Source organism: Schistocerca serialis, chromosome 10 (assembly GCF_023864345.2).
Source record: "Schistocerca serialis cubense isolate TAMUIC-IGC-003099 chromosome 10, iqSchSeri2.2, whole genome shotgun sequence".
Lineage (NCBI taxonomy): Eukaryota > Metazoa > Arthropoda > Insecta > Orthoptera > Acrididae > Schistocerca > Schistocerca serialis.
This window is the reverse complement of record NC_064647.1, coordinates 237,077,650-237,091,199: the sequence shown is the minus strand read 5'-3', so window position 1 is coordinate 237,091,199 and position 13,550 is coordinate 237,077,650. Positions and strand designations below refer to the sequence as shown.

The 13,550-nt window shown below is 45.4% G+C and overlaps 1 pseudogene; it reads right to left on the bottom strand.

The window, feature by feature from the left end:
• Positions 1 to 8,598: 8,598 nt before the first annotated feature.
• Positions 8,599 to 8,716, bottom strand: LOC126425611 (5S ribosomal RNA; annotated as a pseudogene).
• Positions 8,717 to 13,550: the final 4,834 nt, after the last annotated feature.

Sequence of the window (13,550 nt, the reverse complement as noted above, 5' to 3'; positions counted from 1 at the left end):
TACTGCCACCTCAAACACTGCCCTCCTTCCTTCCTTTCAATCCTTGTCACCCTCTACAATGTCATCCTTGCCACTGACTTCTATCCCGACCTGTGGAAAACCTCCCGTATCCTGATGTTCTCCAAACCCAACAAGCCTCCATCTAATGCCTCTTCCTATCGTCCTATCTGTCTCACATCAGTGCTCAGCAAGCTCTTGGAATCCATCCTTTCCCATGCATCCATCACCAGCTCCACCAAAACCACCTCCTCCCCAACACCCAATGTGGCTTTGACCTTCCTTCTCTGATGACCAACTCCTCCGCGTCACTCATCTCCTCTCCCTCCAGCTTAACTCCCGTCGCTCTGCCATTTTTGTCTCCCTTGACCTCCAAAAGGCCTATGACCGTGTCTGGCATCCCGGTCTCCTGTTTAAACTCCAAACCTACGCCCTTCCTATCAACTACATCTGTGTGATGGCCTCCTTCCTTTCCCACCGCCCCTCCTATTTTACCATCCATAATGCCAATTCCCACACTTTCTACCCCTCTGCAGGTGTGCCCCAGGGCTCTGTCCTCTCCCCTCTCCTCTACCTCCTGTACATGGCAGATATGCCCCAACCCCCCCCCCCCCTCCAGTACACCTCTTGCAATATGCTGATGACACCGCATTCCTCGCCCTTGTTCCTAGCCTCCAACGGTCCCAACGCCTTCTCCAGAATCACCTTGACCTTTTTGCTGCATGGTGTAACCAGTGGCTCCTGAAAATCAATCCTTCCAAGACCCAGGCAATCATCATAGGTCGTACCACTCGCTCCTTCCGGCTCCTGGATTTCTCCCTTACTGTCTGTGCCCGTCCTGTCCGCCTCACCCCCACCCTCACCTACCTTGGCCTCACCATTGACCGTCACCTCACCTGGATTCCTCATCTCCGCTCCATCCAATCCAAAGCCCACAACTGCCTCCGACTCCTCAAACTCCTCTCTGGCCGGACATGGGGGTTGCACCCCTCTACCATCCTCCACACCTACAAATCCTTAATCCATCCTATCCTCTGTTATGTCAGTCCTGCCTGGATATCTGCCCCCCCCAAATTCTATAAGTCCCTCCAGATCCTTGAGCGTCATGCATTCCGCCTCGCCTTCCGTATGCTCTCCCGTCCCCCACGCGGATCCTCTATGATCTCATTCCTTTCCCCCATCTGCTCCTCTTCCTTGAACATATCTGCATCCTCTACACCTCCTGCCGCCTTGAACCCCCTCACCCGCTGGTTGCTCCTCTCCTCTCCCATCCCTGCCCCCTGCCACGTCTTCACTGTTGTATCCCCCCTACCCTCTATCTCTACACCCTACATCTCCTTTCCCAAGGTGGCTTCCATCAACTCCCGGATGGTGCCCTCTCTCCCTCCATTTATCCCTCCTATCAACTCTGATCCTCACCCCCCTCCTTTCCTCCGTCCTTTCCCTGGGCTCCCTCTTCCTCCCCCCTTCCCCCCTCCCATCTTGTGTTTTCTCCCCGCCTACCCTCTCCCTATCTCCTTTCTCTCCCCCCCCCCCCCCCCGAGTCCTTTTGTACTCCCCTCCTCTGCCTTCCCCACTCCCTGGCACGTCTGCTCAGCACCCTTACCCCTCTTATGGATCCTCATCTTCCATTGGCTCCTTTCCCCCCCTCCCCCTTCACTTTTCCTCTCCTCCCCCCCCCTTTTTTCCCGTCATCTGACCAATTTCCCCCCACCTGCCCTCGGCTGTGGTATGTCATATTTGTGCCAACTTTTTAGTGCAGTGTTTAAGTGAGTGTTCAGTGTTGTGCGTCTTTCCACAGTGTTGCGAACAGAAATCATGCTGTCGCTGGGTGTGCATTTTATATCTCTAGCGAACAGAACCCAGCCTGTCGCCGTGTTTTTTAATTGTCTGTCTATTACTTTTCTGCTCCCTGTTTATTTTATTAGCGTCATCAACCCTGTGTTTTATGTTTTAAGCTCCAGAATTTTCTGCCATTTTTACCTTTAAGTCACCGATTTTATCGCCAACTGTTGTTATTTTTTATTATCTTCATCTTCTTAAAACAAATTCTGTAGGCTGAAGAGCGGCGTAATAAGCTGCTGCCAGCCCGCCCCCTTTAGGGGAAATCGAAACTCAATAAAGAAAAAAACTCGGCAGGGGGTCAGTCAGAGTGAGGCTAGGTCAGTCTCGCGTCACCAGTTGCTGGTCTGTCTTTCGTTTGCGTTTGTGCGGCAGTTAGTGTCTGTCTGTCGTCAGAGTGCTAGTATGTTTATCGTTTGGATCAAACTTTAAAGCCAGAAAATGAGAGTCTTGCCACTCCCCCAGTAACAGAACTCCGCTAGTGGTCGCCCGGTTGGGTCTGAGTTCCTGCATCTGAGTCTGCGCGTTAGGCCGCCAGTCTGCTCGAGTTGCTCGGGGAAAGGTCATTGGCGGTTGGATTGGTCGGTTGGTTGGTCGCGCACTGACTTGTCCGCCTTGAGCGTCGGCGCATGTGAGTCCAGTGGGCAGCGCCGAATAGAAAGAGGGAGTGGCTTGGCGGTTCGCAAGAGAGCAACAGGAGCGAAACCACGACATCGGTCTGGCCGGTGCGAGCTGCGACGCCGTGAGACGGGAGATCGGCGCGCCTTCCTGCGTCCGTTGGAGCGGCTGGCAGCGGACGGTTCGGGAGAGCGTTCGGGGTGCTGCGCCAGGTCTTCGCCAGAAATCGCAGTTTATTAGAAGTCAAGTGGTTGGAGATATGTTGTTTCATTTACTTGTTAAATTCTACTTGTTTTCTTGGTGAGGTCATCAGCCGCTGTGTTTTGGGGTCGTCCCACCATTCTCCTCCGTTTGCCCATCCGCGGGAAGGTGGTTATTTGTGTATTGGGTGGTCCGTTTTTCCCTTGTGGAATTGGGGAGGTTTAGAGAAATCTGCGGTTCGAGTTGTTTAGTAACCCCCCCCCCCCCTTTCAATCTGCCATACGTTAATAGCTGCCTCTGTCATGTTTGTCGGATGCGGTGTTAACGAATTTATTGCGTAAAGGCCGAATTCCTGAAATATGTTTTTATCTTGCCTATCATCTTGTGAGGTGGTACATGTGTAATGTAGAGAATGTTGTACATTTTATGTAAGTCTGGATTTTATGGGTTTTATTTAAATAGTCATTTTAGGTTATAAGGTTGCCACCCTTCCACCATAAGAGTCCTTAAAAAAATTGCACTTTCGGTGGCAAATAATTTGAGTGTTGTACCATTTCCATCCCTCTTACGGGGTGCATAGTTTACGTGTTTGTGTGAGCTGTTAAAATTTTTTTAGTTTAAAGTAATCTGGTGTGTTGCAGATTTGCACCAGTGTATTCTTTCAGAGGTTGTTGTGAGCGGTCATGACTACGGCCGTGTTGAAAGGGAGCAGGCAAGCTTCTCAGCCCAAAGGCTCCTACTGTTAATATTGTTCTTTCTGCCTCTAAATAAAATTGTAACTTCATATTTCGAGGGTGCTTTTGTACTTACAATTTTTCATCTGTTTTTGAAAAAGCTTTTAGGAATAAAATTCACATTTGTTAAAAGTAATTTTATTTTCCATCAGTTACTTCCTGGCAACTACTTCCACGCTCACCTAGTGTGATTAAATGTGTTGATGTTCTTGATGAATCGCTAGAAGCCGGCCGACGTGGCTGAGCGGTTCTAGGCGCTACAGTCTGGAACCGCGCGTCCGGTACGGTCGCAGGTTCGAATCCCGCCTCGGGAATGGATGTGTGTGATGTCCTTAGCTTAGTTAGGTTTAAGTAGTGCTAAGTTCTATGGGACTGATGACCTCAGAAGTTAAGTCTCATAGTGTCCAGAGCCATTTTTTTTTCCAAAATTCAGAGAGAAACGAGGCCGTAAGACATAGATTCCTAATATGTTGTGGAACAGCGGGCTGGAGCCTAAATTCATACGCAATCGTTTTGAAAGGATTTGGTTATTTGCATAAGATGATGGCAGTCGTTAAATTCAGACAAAAGTTCAAAGGCTTCTGCTTCTTTTTCCTAGGGGAGGTGCAGTGCTACGAAACGATTGTGTTACGAAGTTTGGAGTCAAGGCAGGATGGGTAAGGACCCGTGGACAGAAGAAGTTGTCTGCTCTCTAACAAGGAGAGGTCTCCAGTGGTTGCGTCGACTTTTTGAAACAACTATGCGGTTATGTAGGTTAAGATTCCAGACAAAACACACAGCAGCCATTCACCCTGATGGGCGCTCATTTCCGAGTAATTGACAAAAAAAATTTCGGGATTTTGTACGGCGCTCAATAGCGTTAAAAAGGCGCGTTACATAGACTGGTTGCGTTGTGTAACGGATAGGCTACGGGCTTCAAATGGAGTTGTACGATCGAAATTTGTCCGGTACTACACTTTTTAAAAAAAAAAAATTTTGATGACTTTCATCATCATTTTCATTGAATTAACTGGTTTAAATGTATTTTTTATTTTCATTCCTTTTTCACATTATTTTAATAGTAATACCAAGTTGTTCATTTGCTCACATTTTTTTCCTATGATTTTAGCAAAAGAAATGGAAATAAACAGACACATTTACACGAATTAATTGAATAAAGATCAAAGTCATTTCAGTAAATAACTAAAAATATTCAATGCATCTGATGAGATTCGAACCCACAGTCTCCTCCACAGTGAAGCCCTTAGCCTATCTCTTACATCACACAACCAGCCTGTGTAGCAGACCTTTTTCAACCCCACTGACCGTCACGCCAAACTCCGAAATTTTTTTCGTCAGTTGCTCGCAAACAAGGGCCCACCAGGGTGAACGCCTGAACGCCTGGAGGGTGTGGCACCTGGGATCTCAACCTGTATCATCGTATATTTGGTTTCAAAAAGTCGATCCCTTTGCTGGGGACTTCTACTCGTCACTTCCAGCTGGAAGTTATTCATCAGTGCCCCCCCCCCCCCCCCCCCGCATTTGGTACCAGCTGTGATTTTTTGAGGTCAGAAGCTCACCGGAGGTTGGCTACAACAAGGTCATAAGACTTACGAACACAGTCACCCCTAGGCAGTTCGCCAAAACGACATAATCTCGGTACTTTCGGACCACAAGAAAGTTTACCTTCTATTTATCTTGAGCAGAAGGTAGGGTTGTTGATCGTATACTGCTGCAATCGTTTCCAACAGGCGCGCTCGACTAAGTTGCATTATTGACCCGAGACTATGTTCTTCACCATGCGGTAACTTGTCGTCACAACAGCCACCTCGTGGGTTCAGCACACTACAGTAGTATCTTAATATTATCCCTCACATGAAATCAGCTCCGTCCAGCACTTTAAGATGCAGGGATCGCCTAAGGCTTTTTCGTAATTTTGTTGTTATTGTGGTCTTCAGTCCAGAGACTGGTTTGATGCACTTCTCCACGCTACTCTATCCTGTGCAAGGATCTTCATCTCCGAGTAAATACTGCAACCTACATCCTACTGAATCTGCTTAGTGTATTCATCTCTTGGTGTCCCTTCGCGATTTTTACCCTCCACGCTGCCCTCCAGTACTAAACTGGTGATGCCTTGATGCCTCAGAACGTGCCCTACCAACCGATCCCTTCTTCTAGTCAAGTTGTGCCACAAATTCCTCTTCTCCCCAATTCTATTCAGTACCGCCTCATTAGTTACGTAATCTACCCATCTAATCTTCAGCATTCTTCTGTAGCACCACATTCCGAAAGCCTCTATTCTCTTTTTGTCTAAACTAGTTATCGTCCATGTCTCGCTTCCACACATGGCAACACTCCATACAAATACTTTCAGAAAAGGCTTTCTGACACTTAAATCTATACTCGATGTTAACAAATTTATCTTCTTCAGAAACGCTTTCCTTGCCATTGCCAGTCTACATTTTATATCCTCTCTACTTCGACCATCATCAGTTATTTTGCTCCCCAAATAGCAAAACTCCTTTACTACTTTAAGTGTCTCCTTTCCTAATCTAATTCCCTCACCATCACCTGATTTAATTCGACTACATTCCATTATCCTCGTTTAGCTCTTGTTGATGTTCATCTTATATTCTCCTTCCAAGACACTGTCCATTCCGTTCAGCTGCTCTTCCAAGTCCTTTGCTGTCTCTAACAGAATTACAATGTCATCGGCGAACCTCGAAGTTTTTATTTCTTCTCCATGGATTTTAATACCTACACCGAATTTTTCTTTTGCTTCCTTTACTGCTTGCTCAATATACAGATTGAATAACATCAGGGAGAGGCTACAACCCTGTCTCACTCCCTTCCCAACCACTGCTTTCCCTTTTGTGCTCCTCGACTCTTATAACTGCCATCTGCTTTCTGTACAAATTGTAAACATCCTTCCGCTCGCTGTATTTTACCCCTGCCACCCTCATAACTTGAAACAGAGTATTCCAGTGAACATTGTCAAAAGCTGTCTCTAAGTCTACAAATGCTAGAAACGTATGTTTGCCTTTCCTTAAGCTATCTTCTAAGGTAAGTGGTAGGGTCAGTATTGCCTCACGTGTTCCACCATTTCTACGGAATCCAAACTGATGTACCCCGAGGTCCGCTTCTATCAGTTTTTCCATTCGTCTGTAAAGAATTCGCGTTAGCTTTTTGCGTCACTATATAATTACGTGTATCAATTCCTATATCTATTGATTACTGTCTCTCCGTATCTGTAGTTAAAGTTGCCAGTGAAAGCACGATCTCGATTGTACATTTCTAAATTCTAGGAGAACATGTCCCAGTCTTAAACTTCAACCTGTTTTAATTATAGTTGTATGATTGGTGCAATCCCCTGCAAGTAGGAACGATGTTGATTGCTTCCCACTGTGGGGAGTGAGTTACGCCTCCGTTAAATTGTTGGCAGTTTGCAAGCAGCCTCCCCCGTGACGTTCTCCCTCCTCCCCCTCCCCCTCCCAGAAGGGGCAGGTTCAGAAGTTACTGACGAAGAAACTTGTGCAAGCGGTCCAGGCGTTTAAAGGGCACGGAAGCAGGGCTCACCGGTTCCCTGTCCACACAAGCTCGTTTGAGGAAAAACTTAAAGAAGTGTTTTAAAATAGGATTTTTGTGCCCGTGTTAACTAATCCTTTTCACCAGCAGGCAACATCGCAGATTATAGATTGCAACTAAATTAGTTTTTTATATTTGATGGGAACAAAAACACAATTTTCCCAATTCAATTATGGCTGTGGTGGTTCTCTCGTACCTTCAGGCTCTTGCTATTCTCGGGATGGAGTGTCTTGTAAGACCAGTTGGGCCGTAGGAACCTAGGCATGGTCACCGAGTACCAGTTATCGACCTAGGGAGACACCATACGAATTTGGGCCCTGTATTACTGCCTCCTATTTGTGTCGTTGGTGTGATAACATGGAGACAGAGTGGGGGAGTACATGGTCACAGATAGCGAGGAGGAGGAAATGGAGGGAGAAAGTGAAGGACAGAGAGCGAAGGAGCAGATGGACAGAGCTGGGAGAAGCAGCTGGACGGAGAGAGCGGGGCAGAACAGATGGGCTGGACAGAGAAGGGGGGGGGGGGGCGAGGGGGAAGCGGATGGACAGAGAGACTGAGGAAGAAGAGGAGATGGACAGAGGTGGAAGGAGCAGATGAAGAGGAGATGGAGGAGCAGGTGCACAGAGAGAGGGGAAAGCAAATGGACTAACAGAACTGGAATACATACCTAGGCAATACTGGGTTCTCAGCTAGTAGCTAGCATCTTTATAATATTTTGAATAGTGTATGTTATATGTTTCGTAACTTTCAGCGTGTCTTACTTTTTCTTGTGTTTTCTTGGAACGCTTATGTTATACACTAAATATCGAGAAAGAATCACATGTTATTCCACTCGCAAACAAACATCGCAAGTGTGCTTTAAGAGTCCATCTGCGAAACCAAGGGTGATAACAGCACGTGGATTGTTTGAGTTGTAAATGAATTCCGAGTAGCCAGCAAGACTGATTGCCGTCCCGCTTCTCATGAGGTGGCCACCTGTCTTGATGAAATTCGTACACATCTCAAAATCTAAAATTTACTGTGCATTCATGATGTCGACTGTAAATTTGTTGTTCTTAGCACGGTTTACAACGAAAGTCCTGCAGTAAACTGCCGTTTCTCCAGTGGAAAACTCTTCAGAAATGCATGAAAGTATCGATAGCTTTCTGTGACAACACCAGCTGCCGGAGAAGGACGTCTTTCGCATAGTATGAGGCCTGGACATTCATAGACTACAATAATGTACTTTTACGGAAAGAAAACGTGAGAAAAAGCCATACAGAAGTGAAGAATTCAATCATTTTTAAGAAAACGATTAAGCACTTCATGTCATCACCTAGATGAATTATCTGTCAAAAGTAATGTATGTGTGCACTGATTTCGGCCAGAAATGGAACAGATGTTACAGGATAGATTAAAAGGAAGCAGAGCGTACTGTTGGATTTCCCTGGATGAAAATAAAGCACTCTGTCTTCAGGCCACGAGTGGCATACCGGGACCATCCGACCGCCGCGTCATCCTCAGGCGAGGATGTGGATAGGAGGGGCGTGGGGTCAGCACACCGCTCTCCCGGTCGTTCTGAGGGTATTCTTGACCGAAGCCGCAACTATTCGGTCGAGTAGCTCCTCAATTGGCATCACGAGGCTGAGTACACCCCGAAAAATGGCAACAGCGCACGGCGGCCTGGATGGTCACCCATCCAAGTGCCGACCACGCCACACAGCGCTTAACTTCGGTGATCTCACGGGAACCGGTGTATCCACTGCGGCAAGGCCGTTGCCGGATGAAAATAAAATATCCCTCAAACTGTTCTCCACTTCTGAGCTGCTCGTCCTCCCTGTTGACAAGTTCCCACATTTAAACCCAAATTAAACACTAAACATTAGGGCATAAAGATCATAATGTTAACACGTGAACATCGAAACTGAGGTACCGATTTTTAAAATTAATTGTACGAGGAGGCCAATGAAACATATATAACTCGGAAGGTGCTTTGCTATAGATGTGTGCACACACACATACACACACAAAATCATACGTGCAGGTAGCCGATAACAGAGGTAAAAGGAAAGAGACACAAACGCACGAGCAAAGGTTTCCTCTGTATCCCACACCGCCACGTCCGCCTGCTTAGTCGGCTGGTAACGTGCCTGCCTCCCACGCACCGGGCCCGGGTTCGATTCCGGCCGGCTTGGAGATTTTCTCCGCTCATCATCATTTCATCCTCGTCACCGGCACGCGAGTTGCCCAATGCGTCGTCGACTGCAATAAGACTCGGCGGCCGAACTTCCCCGGATGGGACCTCCCAGCCAACAATGCCGTACTATCATTTCATTTCATTTCCGCACCGCTACGTGCTTCTACCCCGCGTACCACCAATGTGCTGTGGTAGAAATGTCACACGAAAATAACAACGTTTCGTGAAATACCATTCTGGGGACGTTCGTGTTTAAAAGTTGGCGATGTTTCATTTGGAGCAACACGCGCAAGCTGGGCAGCTACAACGCTACAATCGCTAAGTTTTTGAAGTTGGCAGCAGTGGAAAATAAAACATCGTAGTAACGAAGCCTTCAGGGCAACATAGACTGCACATAACGTTCAACCCGTTTACATGGGGCTTCCAAAACCGGATTTCGTAAACCGATTTCCCAGTACCTCTTCCGGATGGTCATGTAAACACTTGCAAGTAGGGCCGGCCGCAGTGGCCGTGCTGTTCTAGGCGCTGCAGTCTGGAACCACGAGACCGCTACGGTTCGCAGGTTCGAATCCTGCCTCGGGCATGGAAGAGTGTGATGTCCTTAGGTTAGTTAGGTTTAAGTAGTTCTAAGTTCTAGGGGACTAATGACCTCAGAAGTTGAGTCCCATAGTGCTCAGAGCCATTTGAACCATTTTTGTAAGTAGGCTGTTCAGGTTTTTTTTATTGGTAACGCCACATAGCGCTCTGTATGAAAATCACTGGCTGTGCTGTGTGCACTCTGCGGCTGGTTTGCATTGTTGTTTGCTATTGTAGTGTTGAGCAGCTGGATGTTAATAGCGCGTAGCGTTGCGCGGTTGGAGGTGAGCCGCCAGCAGTGGTGGATGTGGGGAGAGAGATGGCGGAGTTTTGAGAGCGGATGATCTGGACGTGTGTCCACCAGAATCAGTAAATTTGTAAGACTGGATGTCATGAACTTATATATATATATATATATATATATATATATATATATATATATATATATATATATATATATATATATAAAATAATGACTTTTGAACACTGTTAAGGTAAATACATTGTTTGTTCTTTATCAAAATCTTTCATTTCCTAACTAAGCCTATCAGTAGTTAGTATCTTCAGTAGTTAGAATCTTTTATTTATTATTGGCGCTCGCTGTATTGCAGTAGTTTGAGTAACGAAGATTTTTGTGAGGTAAGTGATTCATGAAAGGTATAGGTTATTTTTAGTCAGGGCCATTCTTTTGTAGGGATTATTAAAAGTCAGATTGCGTTCCGCTAAAAATATTTTGTGTCAGTTTAGTGTTGATCAGAATAAGTAAAGAGAGTAATGTCTGAGTACGTTTAGTTTTGCTCAGCTGTTTGAAAAGCAAATAATGTAAGAGGTTTAGCAGCACACTCAATCATAAATTTTTCTTAGGGGACGTTTCATACACTTCAAAACCGATTCTAGAAATGTGTTTCTGGTTATCGGTTTCCCAATTCCGTAATCGATTTTCGCTCCCATGTAAACGCAACCGGTTTTAAAACGTACTTGGGCTGTCGCGTTTCGTCTCGTTTTTAAAAGTTTTCGGCTAATAGGGACGGAGCAGCTTTTTGTACAGTGAAGGGTAAGTAGAAATATTAGACTGAAACTGAATACATCTCGTCTGACTGAAGATAAATAGTGATTGTGCTGACTAAATCATAGAGTATAACAGCTGTTTTCCAGGCGCCATATTTAACTGGTCTAGCAAATCACCTAAAAACCTTAACATGTAAACACGACAGCGAAAAACTGTTTCCGAGATTCGGTTTTCGTCTTTCGCAAGATGTGTCGCATGTAAACGTATTGGTTGCCTACTGGCGCCATTTTCTCGCTTACAAGTTTTGTCCAAAAGTGAACTGAACTAATTTTGTGCACATATGCCACCGTTGCCACGAAATTTGAGATAGGTTCCAAATTTTCGATGTTTTTCATTTTGAATAGTTACGACATGGAAACTATATTTATTTTAGGCTATGCCTCGAAGAGGAACACTTAATGGGACGGGAGGGGGGGGGGGGGTTCAAATGGTTCAAATGGCTCTGTGCACTATGGGACATAACTTCTGAGGTCATCAGTCCCCTAAAACTCAGAACTACTTAAACCTAACTAACCTAAGGACATCACACATATCCATGCCCAAGGGAGGATTCGAACCTGCGACCGTAGCGGTCGCAACTCCGGCCGGCGTGAGGGGGAGGACTGAAAAACAAAGAGCTAGAGAGACACAGCTTAAGCAGACAATGTAACAGGACTAATGTGGACACTGCAAATGATAATTCTATTGTTGTTTTGAAGAATTAATTGTTGTTTTGAAGAATATATTAAATGAGCACAGAACGTAATTCCAGATAATTCTGAGAGCTTGCGGTTCGTTGAGTTTATAGTGCAGATTTTGTAATGCAAAACATTTCGCATCTGAGGTTACTTTATGTGATAACAACGGCATTCACATTGTCTGGTTATAAGGAAAAATTAATTTGCCGTCTTTAACACAATTGTATGGAGGACTCACTTCAAATGGTCTAACAATTAATGACAAATCAAATATTATTCCAATAGCATACGTAGCTAGAATCCAGCAATGGTCGAATTTCGATCACAGGCGATATTAGTTATATATAATTATTCCAACAGGACTGAGCAAAGATTAAATGCTCATGGAATTAAAAACCAGTAACTCATTTAACACTCGATGCTTCATAAACAAGCAATCGAGGAGACAATGTTCTCTAGCAAATATGCAATCTGGACATAATTTAAGCTCTATAAAATTCTTACTGGAACAGACCTATCCTAGGATCGCCCATTCCTCCCTAGGCGACACACTTAGCCAAATGGTTTAAATGATTCAAATGGTTCTGAGCACTATGGGACTTAACATCTGAGATCATCAGCCCCCTAGAACTGAGAACTACTGAAATCTAACTAACATAAGGACATCACACATATCCATGCCCGAGGCAGGATTCGAACCTGCGACTTTAGCGGTCGCGCGGTTCCAGACTGAAGCGCCTGGAACCGCTCGGTCACAGCGGCCGGCCACACTTAGCTCCAAAATATCAATAAAGATAACAAATAATTTGAACACAGTGCTTGAAATGAACAAGCGGTACTAAATAAGAATACAAACAATGTCTTTCTCCTATAAACAACACATGTAGCATATAGAGGCACACCTCTTTTAAAACAAATCTGTTGTAACAATTTATCCACAACCACCCATTCGGGATGGCAAAATTAACCGATGTGGTTCCTCCAACTTAGCTTTAATCCAAAATTGTGACAGCGTCAGCCAGTTACATATTTTAGCAGAACGTGCGCGAGGTTGATCATTGCAATATACAGGGTGGTCCATTGATCGTGACCGGGCCAAATATCTCACGATATAAGCGTCAAACGAAAAAACTACAAAGTACGAAATTTCTCCTAGCTTGAAGGGCGAAACCAGATGGCGGTATGGTTGGTCTGCTAGATGGCGCTACCATAGGTCAGACGGATATCAACTGTGTTTTTTTTTAAAAGTGGGAACCCCCATTTTTATTACATATTCGTGTAGTACGTCGTCGCCAGGCAATTCCTGGTGCATAGAAATATGGTACGAGTGCAATCGATGTTGATGTAGCATTCTCAACACCGACGTTTTTGAGATTCCCAATTCTCGCGCAATTTGTCTGCTACTGATGTGCGGATTAGCCGCGACAGCAGCTTAAACACCTACTTTGGCGTCATCATCTGTTTCAGGTCGTGGTTGACGTTTTACATGTGACTGAACACTTCCTGTTTCCTTAAATAACGCGACTATCCGGCGAACGGTCCGGACACTTGGATGATGTCGTCCAGAATACCGAGCAGCATCCATAGCACACGCCCGTAGTGCATTTTGACCACAATAGCCATACATCAACACGATATCGACCTTTTCCGCAATTGGTAAACGGTCCATTTTAACACGGGTAATGTATCACGAATCAAATACCGTCCGCACTGACGAAATATTACGTGACACCACGTACTTATACGTTTGTGACTATTACAGCGCCATCTATCACAAAGGGAAAAAAGTGGTCCAACTAAAACATTCGTATTTCTTTGCGTACTACACGAATATGTAATAAAAAATGGGGGTTCCTGTTTTAAAAAACGCAGTTGATATCCGTTTGAGCTATGGCAGCGCCATCTAGCGGGCCAACCATAGCGCCATGTAGTTTCCCCCTTCATGCTAGACGAGTTTCGTTCTTTGTAGTTTTTTCGTTTGAGGCTTATTTCGTGAGATATTTGGCCCGGTCACTATCAGTGGAGCACCCTGTATGTTACACGTGGCATGGCGCACGTCAGTGGGTCCCGCTTTGACCGCCCTTTCACCGAACGAT